This window comes from Perissodus microlepis, chromosome 12 (genome assembly GCF_051167445.1).
Source record: "Perissodus microlepis isolate ML-2025 ecotype Zambia chromosome 12, ASM5116744v1, whole genome shotgun sequence".
NCBI classification, from domain to species: domain Eukaryota; kingdom Metazoa; phylum Chordata; class Actinopteri; order Cichliformes; family Cichlidae; genus Perissodus; species Perissodus microlepis.
The window spans coordinates 21,473,171-21,490,372 of record NC_140472.1 but is presented as its reverse complement, the minus strand read 5'-3'; positions in this window follow the sequence as shown (position 1 = coordinate 21,490,372).

Here is a 17,202-nt window from a genome sequence, read left to right as displayed (position 1 = left end):
GTTTCACAAGCAACTGGGATGACTGCAGCTTTGAGAGGGTCGCCAAGAAAAGTCAGCTGAATAACTTGGGAGATGTACTGGTGCTTGCTTTATCCAAAATACTTCCTCAGGGCCTTACCTTTGCCAAGATTGCAACACTAGTACAACATCTGAATGGTGAGACCTGCCGTTAAGGCAACGCAGTTGTGTAACTGTTTCACTCACTAATGACAGCACTCTGGTATATTACAGTTGGTTATTGCTAAAGGGAGGCGTGACAGTCTGTCCCGGTTGGGGTTGAACGTTGTTTGAGCAGGAAGACACCTAATGAGTATGTTTTGACCATAATTACTGACTGTATTGGGTTTGGGTCTGCTGGTGTTGACAGTTGGAGGATAACCTCATGGGATGTCTTAAATGTAAACATATATAGGTGCTAAATGGAAAACGCACAACATCAGCAAATAAACAGAAGAAGAGCAGTGAGCGACATGTTTTGGTATTAGACTACACTGAATGATTAAAAGCAAAAGGGCATAGAAGGTTTTCAGAGTTTTAAATCACCATGAACTGAGAGGGTGCAGACTAAAAAAAAGGCCCTGCTTCAAAATTGACACCTTCAGGCTCCACTGAAATTTGTAGCTGCCTGTAGGAAAGTCAGGTGCCTTCTGGGGAAAGTTTTTTTTAAATCTTCAGATCAGTAAAAGACGGAGTTATCTGACCACAATGACAGTAAAGGGGAGGCTTTCAAACCTAAGAACCCTGTATCAAATGTCAAGCATGGTGGTGGTAGCATCATACTTTGGTCCCAGGGGCACTGGTACAGTGCATGTAGATGGAATAAGGAAAGACTACCTCCAAATTCTTCAAGTAAACAGCTAAAGTAAATCAATAAAATCAATAGTTTCAATAGCTGAAACTGAAACACAACTGGGTGTTCCAACAGGACGATGGTCTCAACAAACACACATCAAAACTGGTTTTAGAACCAACCCAACCAAACCTTAACCCTACTGAAAATCTGTGGACTATTCTTAAAAGCTGGGTCCGTGTCAGGAAACCAACCAATTTTGTTGATGGCTACCAAAAACATCTGGTGGACGTCCAACTGAATACTGGGATGTTTGACAAAATATAACCACCTACTTTTGCATCCAGCTCTCTTTGAAAAAAAAAATTAAAAATTCTGATGCATGTTGTACAATTAAGAACAGTTCAAAGAAATAATTAAAATCCACAAATCACCATGACATTAACGACTCATGATGAGTGTATGTAAGCTTCTGACCACATCTGTACGTAACAGCGTCCTTCTCTCCTGTTGCTTCAGTTGACTGCCTTCGTCTTGCTAACAAGTTGCTGAATTTCACTAAAGTCTAACCTCTTCCTGTGTTACCACTCATTTTGACTAGAAGAAACACCTGACCTCCATCTATGAAGTCTTTTCCTGCATTCTGCGCATTGCTTTGAGGGTAAATCTCATGGCTAAGAGTAGCATTAAATGGGTAGATGAAGAATGGAGCTGTTGGGTGGCCCACTTAACAATCTGTCCGCAGGAAAAAAAAAGTTGTTTTTTTTTTAAACATTTTTTGTCTGTATTGTACTGATGTGGACATATAGATAACAGCTGAACAAAGCAGCTGTTCAAATCATCTGTGTGTTAAATAACTAAGTCCAATCCCCTGCTTAATACTAACACCAACAACAAACAGACTAGCTCGCTGTTTCCCCCGATGTAAACTGTAAATCTGATTAATTACTTTGAATATATAATTCTCCATCCGTTCCTGGCACTTGCATAAACACAAGCACTCTGTCGTACAGTACGAGGTGATTATGTGGCAATTACAGCACTCACAGCGACAAAATGAGAGCTGATCCTTGGAGGAAAAAAATGGAGAAAATGTCACTCCAAGTTTTCAGTCCATCTGGAGATGTCTGAGCTCCGAATCACAGTGTTCTCTTTTGATCATCACCGCTGCTGCCTCTCTCCGATACACAGACGGATTATTCCTCCTAAATCTCCCAAATCCCTAATCCTATTTATCTCAACGCCACACAAAAAAGGTGCTCTCTTCCTGCTGCTCAGCTTATGTGTACAGTACGGGTGTGAGTATGTAGAAACGAATCTCTACATTCATGAGGACCGGTTTGGGATATAAGATATTTCAGGCTGTGCTCTTTCTGTTGAAGGATTTAAACACAAGTAGAGATTGGATTTGGGTTCCTACAGCATTCATACAGACAAATACAAAAACCCAATACGATGAAGTGCGTATGTATGGTACAAGATATTTCTTCCTTCAGCATGCCTGAGACAGAAAGAAATGATCTACTGATGAATGAAAAAGTTCCGTTAACGCGACTGACGCATGCATGTGCAGGGTTCAACCTTATCACAAACTATCATGCATGGATTCAGCATAATTCAGATTTATTGTGTTTTAAGGCCGACAATCAGCGTCTTCCATCTCTCGGGGAAGTGACACAAGTTGCACTCAGATATTACAGCTTTAAATGTTAAAGCAAACATGTTTGTCCGGATGACACAGAGACACAAGGACAGCTTTGTTTTCTTTTGTAGTTTTGTTTCTAGCCACCTTTTTAGTAATATTTAATGTTCACTCTTCTTTTATCTTTTCTGGTTTCTACACCTGAATCTTTAACTGATAAATGTGACACCATATCTGTACCTACTGGTTGTTAACGCCACGGGCCATTTAATGTTACGAGGTGGTGCACAGTGGGTTATTGTCTTTATCGCAGATTTTTGGAGTGCCTAAAAACAGTTGGCTGTGGACAAAATCTCAGTTAAGATCAGAGAAACTCAACGTTAAACAGTAAAGTTTTGGACTGGAAGATCAGAATGACCAAAAAAGCTCTTAAAATACTTCATACAGTCAGTTCCATCATTGTGATTAATATTTATATTATTCAGGCATGCATAGTCAATGCAAAAAAGAAAGTTCTCACTGGACACTACTATGCAGTTCCTGTGAACAACTAAGTACACCCCAATAATCATTTCTGTATGACTTTATCAGTCTCTTGTCATTGTGAAAGAATTTCAGCTCACTCTTCCTTACAGCGCTGATTCAGTTCATTGAGGTTTGTGGGCATTTGTTTGTGTACAGCGCTCTTAAAGTTCCCACCACAGCATTTAAATCGGGTTGAGGTCTCATCTCTGCAACACCTTGATTCTTTTCTTTTTCAGTCTTTCTGTTCCTGTTTTGCTTGTCGTTCTCCTCTTGCATGGCCCAGCTTTGGGAAGCTTTAGGTGTCAGACAGATGGTGTCGCCTATACAAAAGTTACACATTTACTTATACTGGAATACAGTTGAATGTCATCTGAATGACTGCGTGGCGTCTAGGTGCTGTGGCTACAAAGCAAGTTTAAATCATCACTCCTTCACCAGTGTGCTTGACAGCTGGTGGGAGCTGTTTGTGCTGATATGCTGTGTTTGGTTTCCTCCAAATGTGATGCTGTGCATTATAGCGAAACATCCTCACTAGAGAGAAGATGTTTTCTCCTGGCAACCCAGGCCAGGCTTGTCCAGTCTTTATCTAACTGTGCTGTCATGAAAAATTGAACATGCTAACTGAGGCCTGTAGTGTCTGAGATGTAGCCACAAGGATTTCTACTTGTGAATAATTTTTTTGACTGTAGAACTTCAAAGTGTTTGGACATGACCTTATAACCCTTCCTAAATTGGAAGACAGCAATAACGATCCTTGCTGATGTCTTTCCTCTTTGGTAATTGTACACACTGACACCTTACTGCGCCAGACCAGCAACCTGCCCAAACCTCTGCTTTTAGAGAGGTGAAACTTTGTCTACCTGCTGCGTAGTTTTTCAAGTTATTTTGTTTTTTCTGCTCTTTAAACCGAGTGCCATCCGAGTCTGTTATTCTGCTAAACCTGGCCAACACACACACACACACACACACACACACACACACACACACACACACACACACACACACACACACACACACACAAACAAACAATGTAGTGAATAAGTATCACTGCAGGCTGGGGGAAACATTGATTTTTAGGTCGAATTAACCCTTCAAGTTGAAAAATGACACCTCGATGTGAAATATGATAATAGCACGAGCTATAATGTTGTCACACAAGCACTCCAACACTATTAATGGTCACTCCGGGATCACTTGTGTGCTTTATGTTACTCTAATCTAATGCTGTTTACATTTTCCTCACAGAGTTTGAGGACATCTTTCATACAGTAGAGAGTCTGACGAAAGACAAGCTACAAAACGCCTATATTAAATTAAATTCACACAAATCTGAGCAGGGGATAATGAGAGAACGGGTGCTGCCAGCATGAATAAAACCGGGGCCTCTAAAACTATTACATCCTGTTATGCTGTGTCTTCAAGCCTCCTCCTTCTACTTTTCTGTCTCCTCCTTTCTCTACTCCTGCCCTCACTCTCATTTTTATTTCCCACCTCCCTCTGTTCTATCTTCTTTCAAAGCTAAGATGCTTTTGCCTTTTGTGGTTCCTCTTCTCTTATAGTTCCGCTTGGTCCTGCTTGGTGCGCCTTCCACACGTCTCCTTCTCCTTTGGAAACATACGATGGTTTCTCCTCCTCGCTCTACCCCGAGGTTATTAGATTTTTCCCTTTTATTTTTCTATTCCCCCCCCCCCCCCCCCCCCCCCCCCCCCGGTGTGTGTGTGTGTGTGTGTGTGTTTCTGTGTGTGCGCGCGTGTGCGCGTTAATAAGCTTAGAGTTGCCTCCCTCCCAAGGTGAGGTACCATGCTGGGGTGATCAGCACTGCTGGAGTTGCAGGTATCAACCACAAACACCTGCCTGTTCGAGGGCTACTACACACACACACACACACACACACACACACACACACACACACACACACGCACTAATTTTCATTCCATTTTTCTCACATTAACACAGACACGTGAGAATAAAATCATTTCCTTCTTCCTCCTCTGCTACACTCGTACACATAAATGCAGAATACATCTTTCCTTTTCCTTTTCATGTTCACACACACATCAAACATGCTATGTTTTTCTCAACCACACACACAGCTGACTGCTGCGCAGGGCCGATAGCACAACTCCTGTCCTGTCAACACACAGGATAATCAGCTGCTGGGGATTGTGGGTAAGCTGTAATAATCCCTCGCATGGAATATGGAAAGCATCAGAGAGTTATTCAATAGGACAGAGATAAAGGTGTGTACTTGCATCTGTGTGTGTATGTGTGTGTGAATGTGAGTGAGGCTTTTCCATCTTTAATATGCATCCTCACCTGAAGCTGACTGTCAGTCAGAGTTATTGAAAAAATTAAAAAAAAAAGAAGCACACCACAGCGGTCTGCACCAGCAGCTAAACATCAGCCTGGGCCCCACCCAGAGGAACTGCAGCTGCTGAAATGTCATCTACAATAAAGTCTTAATTAGGAGCTTAATTGTTAGGCAGACGAACACCAAAGAACATTACAGTGTACTTACCTGGCTCATGTCTACCTCAGTGATTCAGTTAAATTAGGATGTATTTAAAGGTCAATCTGCTCATTAATGCAGATACTTTTTGCCCTCTTTTTGTCTGTAAAGAGCTCATAGAGGATGCTTTCCTTACAGTGAAATGGTATTAAACATTATGTCATTACTTACAAATCCTTCCCAAAGGGTTGCAAGCAGAAAGAGTTTCTCAGGGGCCGATTATCCTGTGTAGAGCTGTGCTGTGAAACTGTTCTCTCTGAAAAGTCATTTTGTCTTTTCCTAACAATGGGAGCTAAAGTACATTCAGAACTAGATTTACTTCTGTACTGGTTCATGCAAACTAATATAAATGCATCTTCTTCTTCTTCTTTTAGAGGTTGCGACAGCAGATCTTCAGCCTCCATCTCACCTGATTCCAAACACCTCCATGTCCTCCTTCACTACATTTATGAACCTCCTCTGTGATCTTCCTCTTTTTCCTCCTGCATGGCAACTCCATATTCAGTATCCTTTGCCATATATGTCCACTACCCCTCGTCTGCACATGTCCGAACCATCTCATCCTTGTCTTTCTAGTTTTATCTCCAAACAGCTCCAATCTTTTCCATTCTGGTCACTCCTGAAGAAAATCTGAGCATCTTCAATTCTGCGTCCTGCCTTTTTGTTAGTGTCACCATCTCCAAATCATACCTCGCAGCAGGTCTCACTACTATCTTATAAACCTTCTCCACCCACGCCACCCTGCCTACACTCTCTTTATCACCTCTCATATGCACTGTCCGTTGCTTTGGATTTAAACGTATCCACCTTCACAACCTCTGCTCGTTCCATTTTCACTATTACACCTGTCTCCCTTTCATTCCCACATATGTAGTCTATCCTTTTTCTACTGACTTTCATTCCTCTTCTCTCCAGATCATACCTCCACCTTTCCAGCCTGATCTCTACTCCTGCCACACACATTTCATTTATTGAGTTTGTGGGAGGCAATTTGTTGAAGGGGTGTGTAATTGTAGTTATTCATTATATGTGAATGTGTTTTTCATATTTGAGTCAGTTGAGGTTTTAGGATTAAATAAGCCACAGAGTTTTCCTAACCTTGGACTTGCATAATCAGAGAAATGTAACTTGGATTAGTCTTGTAAAATAAATTGTTTATGAAAATGTGGTAATGATTAGAGTGCCGTGTAAGTGAATAGTGCTAAGGGATCTAAGAAACCTCAGCCACTGGCACAGATGATAGTATTCACAAGGATTCGGATGAAGATGTCACTCTTTGCACATTTACTATTTTCTCACTCATTGTTGGTTTAAACACTGAATTCACTTATAGGATACAGTTGTCTGCATCACAATAATCACTCTATCTGCGATCCTGGTAAGGTGGGAAGTAACACAATACTGTACTTTTAGGCAGCGTAGGTGTTTAACTTGTTGCCCATTATCCAGGAGGATCAGGGAAGTGTCTGACTTATCCCAGATACGCAGAGATCTTTCCTCAGCAACAACAACAACAAGGAGTCCTGCAACAGATGGAGCCCTGATCTCTGCATCACTGAGTAAATGTGGGATTAGACGAGGCGGAAGTCACTAAGACAGCCTAAATCCACAGAACTACAGTAAGCTCATCCAGATGTCTTGCGTGGCCTACCTGGGTGGTAATGGGAGGTGACTTTATTTACCTCACTTGGCCTTTGCACAGTAATGCACTGTACAGACCCATTGAAAATACAGCACCACATAAAAAGTCGTATTCAGTAAAGTTTACTAGGGAAAAAACTGCACTTGCATTTATTTTCTTCTTCTTTCAGTCTTATTTTAGGGTCATTTCTATATGTGCAAGACTTCTTCTGATGTACTGGCTCTTTGATCCTAGTACACTGACCTTATCTGATGTTTATTTTGTGTGCGTGTGTGTGTTTAACTTTCAGCATATACCAGCACAAGCTTCTTCAATATTTCTAATTTATGAGTCTAACTGAGCTTGTTTTCCTATGAGTGGAACAACTTTCGACATTCAGCCCCTGACTCACCCAGTTTTGAGGAATTGATCAGAAAATTGGCGAGCTGCTTTCAAACACATGGCTCCGGGGTTGTTTTTCCCAGCAGGCTGAAAGCTCATCATGTATTGACCACCCAGTCAATAGCTATAAACTGGAGTCTGCCGATCAGAGACATCGATTACCTTTAGCGTGACTCATTTCAGCTATTCCTAACCACAAGCAACTAAACATACGTGCATAAACCCCCTCGTAGTTCATATCTCCACTTTCTTTATTTCATTTTTAATTCAAAATGTTATGTTTTCAGTCAGCAATAGAGTGGAGGGGAAAAAGGGAATTTCTCATCAATCATCAGGATACAAAGGAAATTAAAATTCTTTTATCGCTCTCTGGGTCACACTAATCCTCTATCTTCATTCATTTTAGCCTGCCACTGCTCACACACTCAGGGGGCAACTCAGAAAATTTTCTTTAATTATGCTTGAGGAAACTCTGAATACAGATGCTAAATGGAATGGGTCTTCCCCAGAGTCTGGATTTTTAAGGGTTTTAATCAGTTAAACATGTGTGTGGCTACGTGGCTAATCTGCTGGTTAATCTCACTAACACTTTTTATGGGATTGCTTGCTGCGGCGAGGATTACCGCACCAGAGATCACAACCTGATTTCCATAATCCTCCTCTTCTGATAGAACTCTGTTTGTCGCCCCCATCCCATCCTTTTTGTCAGACTGTGAAACAGCATCCATTTGTTTCACTGATTCTAAAGGTGTTATTCTTCGCACTCTGACAAACTCGGTGTTTCATGCTCACAGTCAAATCCAGAACAAAAGGGCGTTGTAATGTTCTCCATTCCCGCTAGATTTCACTTGATCAAAATTCTAATCATAATGGAGATTAAACACTGGATTCTGATTGCTTTATGTTTTTTTCCCTTTAATCTTTCGACATTGTTAATTCTACAGGTCACCTCTGATGCTGCTGTATCATGTTAAATAAAGCACGCTTGGATCCTTCTCACTGTGGTCTCACCGCAAGTCCTTATTTATTTGAAAATGACATTATTTGGCTATTATTGTAGTTTATGTACTGTGCAGAATCAAACATGGAACACCAAACACTCAAATGTCCAATCTGTCAGCTATTTAAGAAAAACATTTACCCACACAATTGTAATTTTAAATGTTGTGATGTAAGCTTTCCACCACAGTGTAAAGTACACGCTGCCATGAAATCTGAGGTCCCAAAAGAAGACCTAAAGTTTGAGCACCACTTCAAAGGTTTTAATCAACACAGAAAAAGACAGACCAGCTAAGAGGAGGTGTACATTTATCTTCCATTTGGATAAGTTGGAAATTCTATCCAAGTAATTGCCAGATATCCCTTTAACGATAAGGGTAGTTGAATTACGATCAATTTCACAACATAACACACTGAAAAATGAAGCCAAAAGGAAGTTCTTCAGGTGGCCACTAGAGGCACTATCAAATAACGTGTACAGTGGTCCCTCGTTTATCGCAGGAATTACGTTATAAAAATAACCCGCGATAGGTGAAATCCTTGAAGTAGCAAATGTTATTTTTATTTTTTATTTTTATTTTTACAATTATTATAGATGTTTTAAGGCTCTGAAACCGCTCATTACACACTTTACACACTTTTCTCAGACAGGCATGAACATTTTCACACTTTTCTCTCTTGTTTAAACACTCTCAAAGTTCAAACCTTCGTAGAAAAATAAGTCCAGTATTATAGAATGAAACCAGGTGCCTTTGGCGGTGCAAAACGTTTCATCGACATTGGGGAGAAAACTTACAAACATGCAGTTCGGCACTTCAGAGTCACAGTGCTAGCGATCGAAGATTTAAGTAAATTTGACATGCTGGAGGCATTACTGTACAGGAGACACAGCACGAGATTGATTGACAATGGTCTACAGCCAATCAGGATGCAGAACACAATGCGCTGTAAAAACAAACAAACAAAAAAACATGCAAAATTGCACAAAAAAAATCAGCGAAACAGTGAGGCCGTGAAAGGTGAACTGCAATATAGCGAGGGACCACTGTATTAAAGATGAGAGAAGGGTGAAGCAAAGATGGAAGTGTTTAAAACCAGAATTTAACATTAATAACCATCAGAGGGCAACTCCTCTGGTTTCAGAAAATCTTCAAGGTTGAAAATAGTCCTCAGTTCCTTTGCTCTGTGACACCAGTAAAACCATTGTGGGCTCAGTTGCTAGTTTTAGGCCTAATTGAATACAAAATTAAGTTAAACTGGTAAAATTAGGATTATCCAGGGCATACAGATGCACTGTCCCAGGTTTTACCAGATCCACCCCTCCTCATCACACCTGGTTTGAAAATACCGTAATAGCTAATGCGGCAAAGGTCAGCTCGAGCCCTCATAATTAGACTTCAAGCCAACTAGCCAACAAGTCACGTAATGGTGGCTACATCCATATTAGTTTGTTAAAATGGCCAAAAATTACAGAGAACGTATAATGTTCATCAAAACTGATTAGTTAAAGGTACATGTGTCAGCTACTTGACGGACAGGTGGATTGTGACATACGTGACAGTAGCCCTGAGCTGCCTGCTTGCCTTCATCTCCTCTCAGCTGAGTCACAGAAGAGAGTCTCTCACCTGTATTCTTGTCTCTTTCCTAATATGTGACCTGCCCTCCTTGAGCTTGTTTCTTCCTGTTAAAAGGGACTTTTTTCTTCCCACTGTCGCCGAGTGCTTACACACAGGGGTTTGCCGGATTGTTGGGGTTTTCTCTGTATTCATTTAAGATCTTAACCGTAAAGCGTTTTGAGGTGACCTTTATTGTGATTTTGCGCTATATACATAAAACTGATTTGAACTGAATATGGCTGAAACTGGATGTTTGTACTACTGAACAGGAGCATTTCTGAGGCATGTATGTCTCTGTGTCTACATGTGTGTCAGTGCAACATATTTGCTTTTCTTTATCTCTTGCTGTCTCCCTCGACTAGCCTCCATTTTCTGCTCCGAGGGGCCAGAGAATCCCCTCACGTAGAGAGGAGCTATGATAAAGTAAGCAGAAGAGGAGTGGGGGAGAAAGGGGAGAAGAAGGAGGGGTGAGTGTAAAGAAGGAGAAAAGAGGTAGGATGCTGAAGACAGAGGAACACTGAGAGTTGATTATGATTTGGGTTGGGGGAGCTGAAAGGCTGTCGGAGGGAGGGGGAAAACAGGAGGAAAGAGGAGGAGCTGAGAGGAGGGGGTACAGGCATTTAGTAATGATGCCTGTGGAAATGGGGGTTTAACTGTATTACACACTGGCTGCTTCATCTCCATCACTTTGTGGCTGAGTGCGTAAGTTCATGTGTTTACTTGAAGACCTGGTGTGGGTGTGTGTGTTGGTGCGCGCGCGCGTGTGTAGATGTATGCGTATTAGTAACACACCCACAGGACCTTTACTCTGTCAGTGCTCAGTGATAATCAGCCTCTATCTCTCTGCTGATCCATCTCCAACTCTATCTGTCCCCTGCTGCTATCACTCACTGTACCCTCCACACACCCACCCCTCCTTTCTTCATCCATTTTTCACTCTCCTTCACCCCCACAATCCCACTTTGCACAAACACACACACACGCAGATGTAGTGCAGATCGTTGTGTGTGTTTGCGTGCTTGAATCGATTCAGCCTCTGCCCTTTCGAAGCTACAAGCTCCATTGGCCTCTTACTCTCCACCGAGCAGCATCTGTTTCACACTCCACTACTGCTGTATGCCATATCACTTCATCTCTCTCTCTCTGGCTCCATCTCTCTCTCGGCCATCATTTCCATTTAAGTGCATCCCTGATTCTTTTGCAAATCTGATTTCTTTCAAGTCCTTTCCCTCGCCCCGCTTTTGCTCTCTCACCAACCCCCTCTGTGGTTTGTATTGATTAATGCTCAGTCGGACTGGGTGAAAAATCTTGCAAGTTTACAATATATTGATAAGGGGGGGGGGTTAACTGCTAGTCTTGATGGCTTCCTGGTGGGATTTCGAATGCAAAAGCTGCTCACTGGCTTGTCTGATTCAATCTTATTGGCCAGATTGGAAAGATTTCTGTTAAACTATGATACATATTAACTAAGTGCCAGGACTGTGAAACGTCGGGGGAAACACAGTGCAATTTAAAATTCACTGTGCAACATGACAAATCAGTTAACTAACAGGTGACTTTATTGTTCATGTTGTGGGAAATACACAAAAATATATATATAAAAAGAAACTGGATCCCTTTTGTACAGTATGTGTATTTTATCAATTATAAATGACCCAGAAAAAGTCTACATCAAGCTATTTCTTCCTCTAAGCTTTTAATGTTACGGGCCTTTTTTTTTTCAGTGCATTTGGGGGTGAACAGGGGTCTTTTTCTTCTAAAGGTTTTGTTAACTGATTTCTGAAGAAAGGAACATTATCACCAATGTAAAGCTTATATAAACCAATTTAAAGGCCTAGGTGGATTGGGAACAAGGTATTGTGTGATTTCAATTTGAATTCACGACCACACGCGGTGACATTTAGTTGATTTAATGGGGATGGAGTCTTTAAATGTTGTCTTCTGTCGGTAAGATTTTAATATACGGCATCAACTTCCCATTAATGCTCACTTTATATGTTTCTATGTGACTATGCCGAAGGGTATATGTCACTAAACATCTGGGAGAATGTTTTGTTATGAAAACAGCCCGGGGGTAAGATTTATGTGTTTACAAGAGCTCATTTTATGTTGTTTATCTGTTTGGTAGAACTTCCTAAAGAAAAGGCTTGATGAGAGGAAAAGCAAATTTGAGCAAAAAAGCAAACAAAAAAGCAAACATCTAATGCTTAAATATTTATGAAAGCATTTGGATGCTCCATCTTTGTTACATCAGTGATCTGTCGAGTGTTAATGCATATAGGCTGTTTTTCTCTGACGCTGAGTGTTGTAGGATAGCAATTTATTACTCATCCTTCTCGCTCCATACCCGGTCCTGCCGATCATTCTGTATAAAATCAACCAAATCAAACAATCTGGATGTCTGAGTATGAGCCAGGTGGATAAGGACGCTGCACTTAACACAAGTGCTACAGCAGCTCCATGCTCCTCTCTAGTCTTTAGTGAAGTGAGTTTAGGGGCACGCCATCGTATGCTAAAAGAAAATTGCCACAAGCCGAACAAAGATGGCATCCATCAATCCTGTGACCATTCTGGAAGATTTAAAGATTTCCTCAGGAAGTAAAGTTGTATGATGAGTGTGATACCAGTGCTGCTTTTCCATCTCACAGCCATTAGCTACAGTTGTGAATGTTAAAAAAATATATACTATATCAAAAACAGTCTATATTAGAAAACTGTTTGACACAGAAGGAGTCATGGCTAGAAGATGAGCCTGAATCAAAATGCCGAAACCTGTCGTACACTTCCTGAGAACGTGTAACCACACGTTGGCTCAATGCAAGCAGAAGCTATCGTGATTAGTCTTCCTCCTGTGTATGTATGGCTACTTTTTTTTTACCACAGTTTTTTTAATTCATCAGTGAAAGAATAGTAATCATTGCCTATCATAAGGAAATTATGAGCAACTTATGAGCAAATTCCTGGTGGGAAATTCCTGAAACTACCAGAGTGGATGTGAATTTACAAAGAAATGCAAAAATGTCATCCTATTACGTAGGTTATATCGTAAGCTCTATAACCCTTCCCCACAGAAGAACCAGGCCTTCTCTCATTGACAGGAAAGGTGTGAAGACAAATATTACTTTAGGCTACGTCCACACTAATGCGTTTTCGTCAAGGTACAATGCTCTCGAAAACGCATACATTTCAAAACGGAGCTGTCCCGTCGCAGTGTGGACACTCGAAAACGCAGATTTTCTAAAACAATGAGGCATTTTAGTCATGTGATGCAGTCATGTGACCAATTAAACAAAGATAGCGGAGGGCATTATAGAGCAGTTGTTTTGATTGCTCTCAATTTTGACAGCCCTAAAAAAGATTAATATCATTTTGTACATGCTCCAGATAGCTTTTCTTCAAATTCTTAATTCTCACTAGCTTTTGCGCATGCGCAGGACTGGAACGTGAGCGTTTTCAGCCGTTTCAATGTGGACGCACAATCCCGTGAAAACGACTGAAAACGCTAGTGTGGACGCGGAGCGTTTTCAGCGTTTTCAAATCTATCCGGGCTAGTGTGGACGTAGCCTTAGTTTCTTCCTTCTGACTAAATACTACAGACAAAAGCAGTGGAGTTAATAGGAGGGCACATCTATACAATATTGAGGCTACAAGTTGAAATTGTTGGGGTTCTCTTTAAGATCAACAGACTGGCCCACCTTTAATCCACAAAACTCCAATTTAAACATCCATCTCTGTGAGTTTGTTTGTAGAAATATTCCCATGTAGTCAGTTTTCACTGATTAGGGAAACATCCAGCAGTGTGCAAACCATTTAAATGACATCAGAACCAGAACCAGGTGACGGCTGCAGTTTTGTTGTTCTGAAAGGCCTTTTTTTTATGTTTATGTGTGTGTGTTATCACGGTGCTGTCAGGTAGCACTGACTCTGAATAAAGGCAGTTAGTGTGCATCTCTAATTTCCCTGGGAGAGACAGCAAGACGGCTGTGATTCAGAGCTCGAAGAGGAGATAATTACTGTTTCCTCATCACCTCTCTTCCTCTCTCCTCTCCACCCCCTCCATCTCCCTCCTTTTTTTTTTTTTTGCTGCTCTTCTTATCCAGCTGAGTGATTACCCCTCATTAAAAATCAGAATAAAACATTGTTAGCACAGATCGTTAGGGCGCTCACTCCCGCCTTGCTCTCACCCACTACTCTGTCGTTAGCACTCAGCTCTGGCACTAAACGAGCGGCCTTTGAGGAATGTTATTCTAATTCCAATTAGCTCTTCGGGCTTGGAAGGGAGCCAAGTCCCTGAGAAAAACACTAAAGCTACGGGCACGCGCGCACCAATGAGAAGCAAATAAGGATCTACACACAGAAGAACAAGCACACACACACTTGCTTGCATGCATAAATACATTGAAGTGGTGTGCACGATCATTTTCTAGAGACCAAACACACACACAGACATTCAAGTGACAACACACTGAATACTCGGAGAACAGCAGTGGCTAATGGCTTTGGCAGCACTCTCACTGGGACCTGAAGAGCAATTAGGCTCCAAACTACACATTGTAAATCCCCTCTGATTACTGTGCATGTGTATATCTGTGTGTCTGTATGTGTGTGTGTGTTAAGCGCTGTTTATCTGCCACCAATTACCTCGGCCTGCCACAAGAGATGCACACTGGATAAATGGAATCTATAAACATACACTAACATACACACACACACACACACACGGGTTCATGCATTCAGGTAAATGTGCACAGTCACACACACTCACACATACAAATACACACTCGGAGTAGCTGTCTTATCAGTTTATGTTGGTGTAACTGGAGGATTTAGTCACATGACCTGCAAGACAGGAGCAGCCAGGCGCCAAAACTAATTTCCACCTTCAAAGACTCCCTTATCTCCTCAGACACCACATGTCTATGTATGTGTGCTTGCCTGCAAGTGTGTGTGACAGTGTATGTGTGTGTGTGTATGTGCTGCTGATGATCTGATGTCCTCTGACAGAAAGACTCGCAGCAAATCGTGTATCACTGTCTCATCTGCATCAACCAGACACACACACACACACATAGAGAGAAAGCAAGCAAGATAGAAAGAGACAGACGGAGAGATGGGCAGATCAAGAGAAAGGACACACACACACACACACACTTGGATAGCAGAGGATGGGGGAACAGCACGAGTGAGGGAAAGGCACATAGGGCAAGTGAAAGATGTGAAGCGTGGACAGAGATGGAAGGAGAGATGATTTAAAGAGGGATGGAGACAAAGCTGCATCTGATTCACTGTCAACAGACAGAAAAAAACAACTCCTGCCATCTCAGAGCCAAAGTTGGCCGAATACAGTGACAGAAACAAACAAAAAAACAAGTCTGTATCTCAGCAGCTCATGTTTCACAGGGCCTTCTGAGGTAACGCTGCTTATCTGACCTGTGAAGGTAAATATCAAAGGCGAGCCCAGGCCCGAAAACAACCAGCAGGAAAACAGCACACCTGGAGGTACGAGGTTTTCCGACGACAGAGGCGGTGGTGTGTTGTATATTTCATGGTGCTCTTTTTGAAGTTGTCCCTACATTTTCCACCGGCTCTTCAAAGGTCAGACTGCTCCTGCGTTTCATCATCCCGCCCTCGCCCCCACACACCATGGCTTTCTCCAGCTCCTCTCACTGATGTTTCACTCATGCTGGACTCCGTTCACCCTGTTTTTCTTTGTGTGTGTGTGTGTGTCTGCGTTTCTCTCTCTCAGCAGCGAGCGCTGAAATCATAATCAGAAAGAAATCAAATCATTTTGAAAAAGAAATATGCGGAGTTCAGATACAGGGAGTCAAGTGGAAGAGCATGAGGCTTTCTGACCTATATGATGAAAGCACAAATCAAAACAGAGAGCAGAGTGGCTCTTTTGTTATAGAGTGCTCATGTTACATGCTTGACATGTGTATCAAGTGGCCCTACTCTGTGTTCTGTGTACAGTTGCTCATGTTAACACTTTTCCTGGATTCACTGTAGGCTGTAATGGCCTAGCAGGAGTGATTTTCTTTAAAATAGCTGCATATTGTAATATAATAATGAATGAGTTAATTAATTATCAGGTAAGTCAGAGCGGCAACTGTATCATTAGCTATAATTGCCCCGATAATGATGTACACAAAGCCAGACAAGGGCTGATTGTGTGCTCGTACTGCATTTGTGTGCTGGATATTCTTAATGTGGGCGTGCGTGACCTATTTCTTCATGTGTGTCCTTGTGTGCGCCTGCATTGCTGCGTGCGATTTGTTGTCCACATCATATCCATTAGCATCCTCCTGACCTGGAGCCTTTCCAGCCAATCAGGTTTGAGTGTGCTGTCAGCAGGTGTCGTCAGCTCACTGTGAGATTTATCAAAGTGACGGGGCGCACCACACAGCACGACAGCAGCATTTATCTCTCTTTCTCTCTCTTCCTTTCTATTCTTTCCCGCTCAGCACCGCACAAACACACACCCACAAACACACAAACACACGAGAATCACGTCAGCGTCACTTTATTTACTGCAGAGGCAACGGATGCTCATGTTGAAGAAGAGAAACACCGACTACTGCCAGCTCGGTGTCATGATGATTTGTGAAGAAGTAACAAAATGTGATTGTGTCACTTCATGACTTTGACTTTATTTAAATATAAAATAGATTTTCTGCCTGGATCAAATATTTTTGAATACAACCCCCTGACTGAAGTCATAAGCCAAGCAACCTAAACAGTGGAGCTTTCAAAAATGTGATAAACACAGGATTTTAACTCCAACCACAATCATTTTCTACAATACATTGAATGTAATAATATGTGTACTGCATAGGATTCAAACAACAATCTTTTAAGTGAAGGTCCTGCAACTTCACCTTCACCTTCTATAACCACATACAACCAACCACACCTTGTCTGCCTTTTAATGTGAACTTTATTGCTGATTCAGTGTGGAAGGTGTCAATACAAGAAACGGTACATGCAACAACTGCTGAAGCTCTTGGCAAGCAACAACTGGAGGGAATGATTAAATGCAGACTAACATTCATTTTTAGCCTAGTGCAGGCTAAAAACAAGCAGAAAAATAGCTTCTTCTTG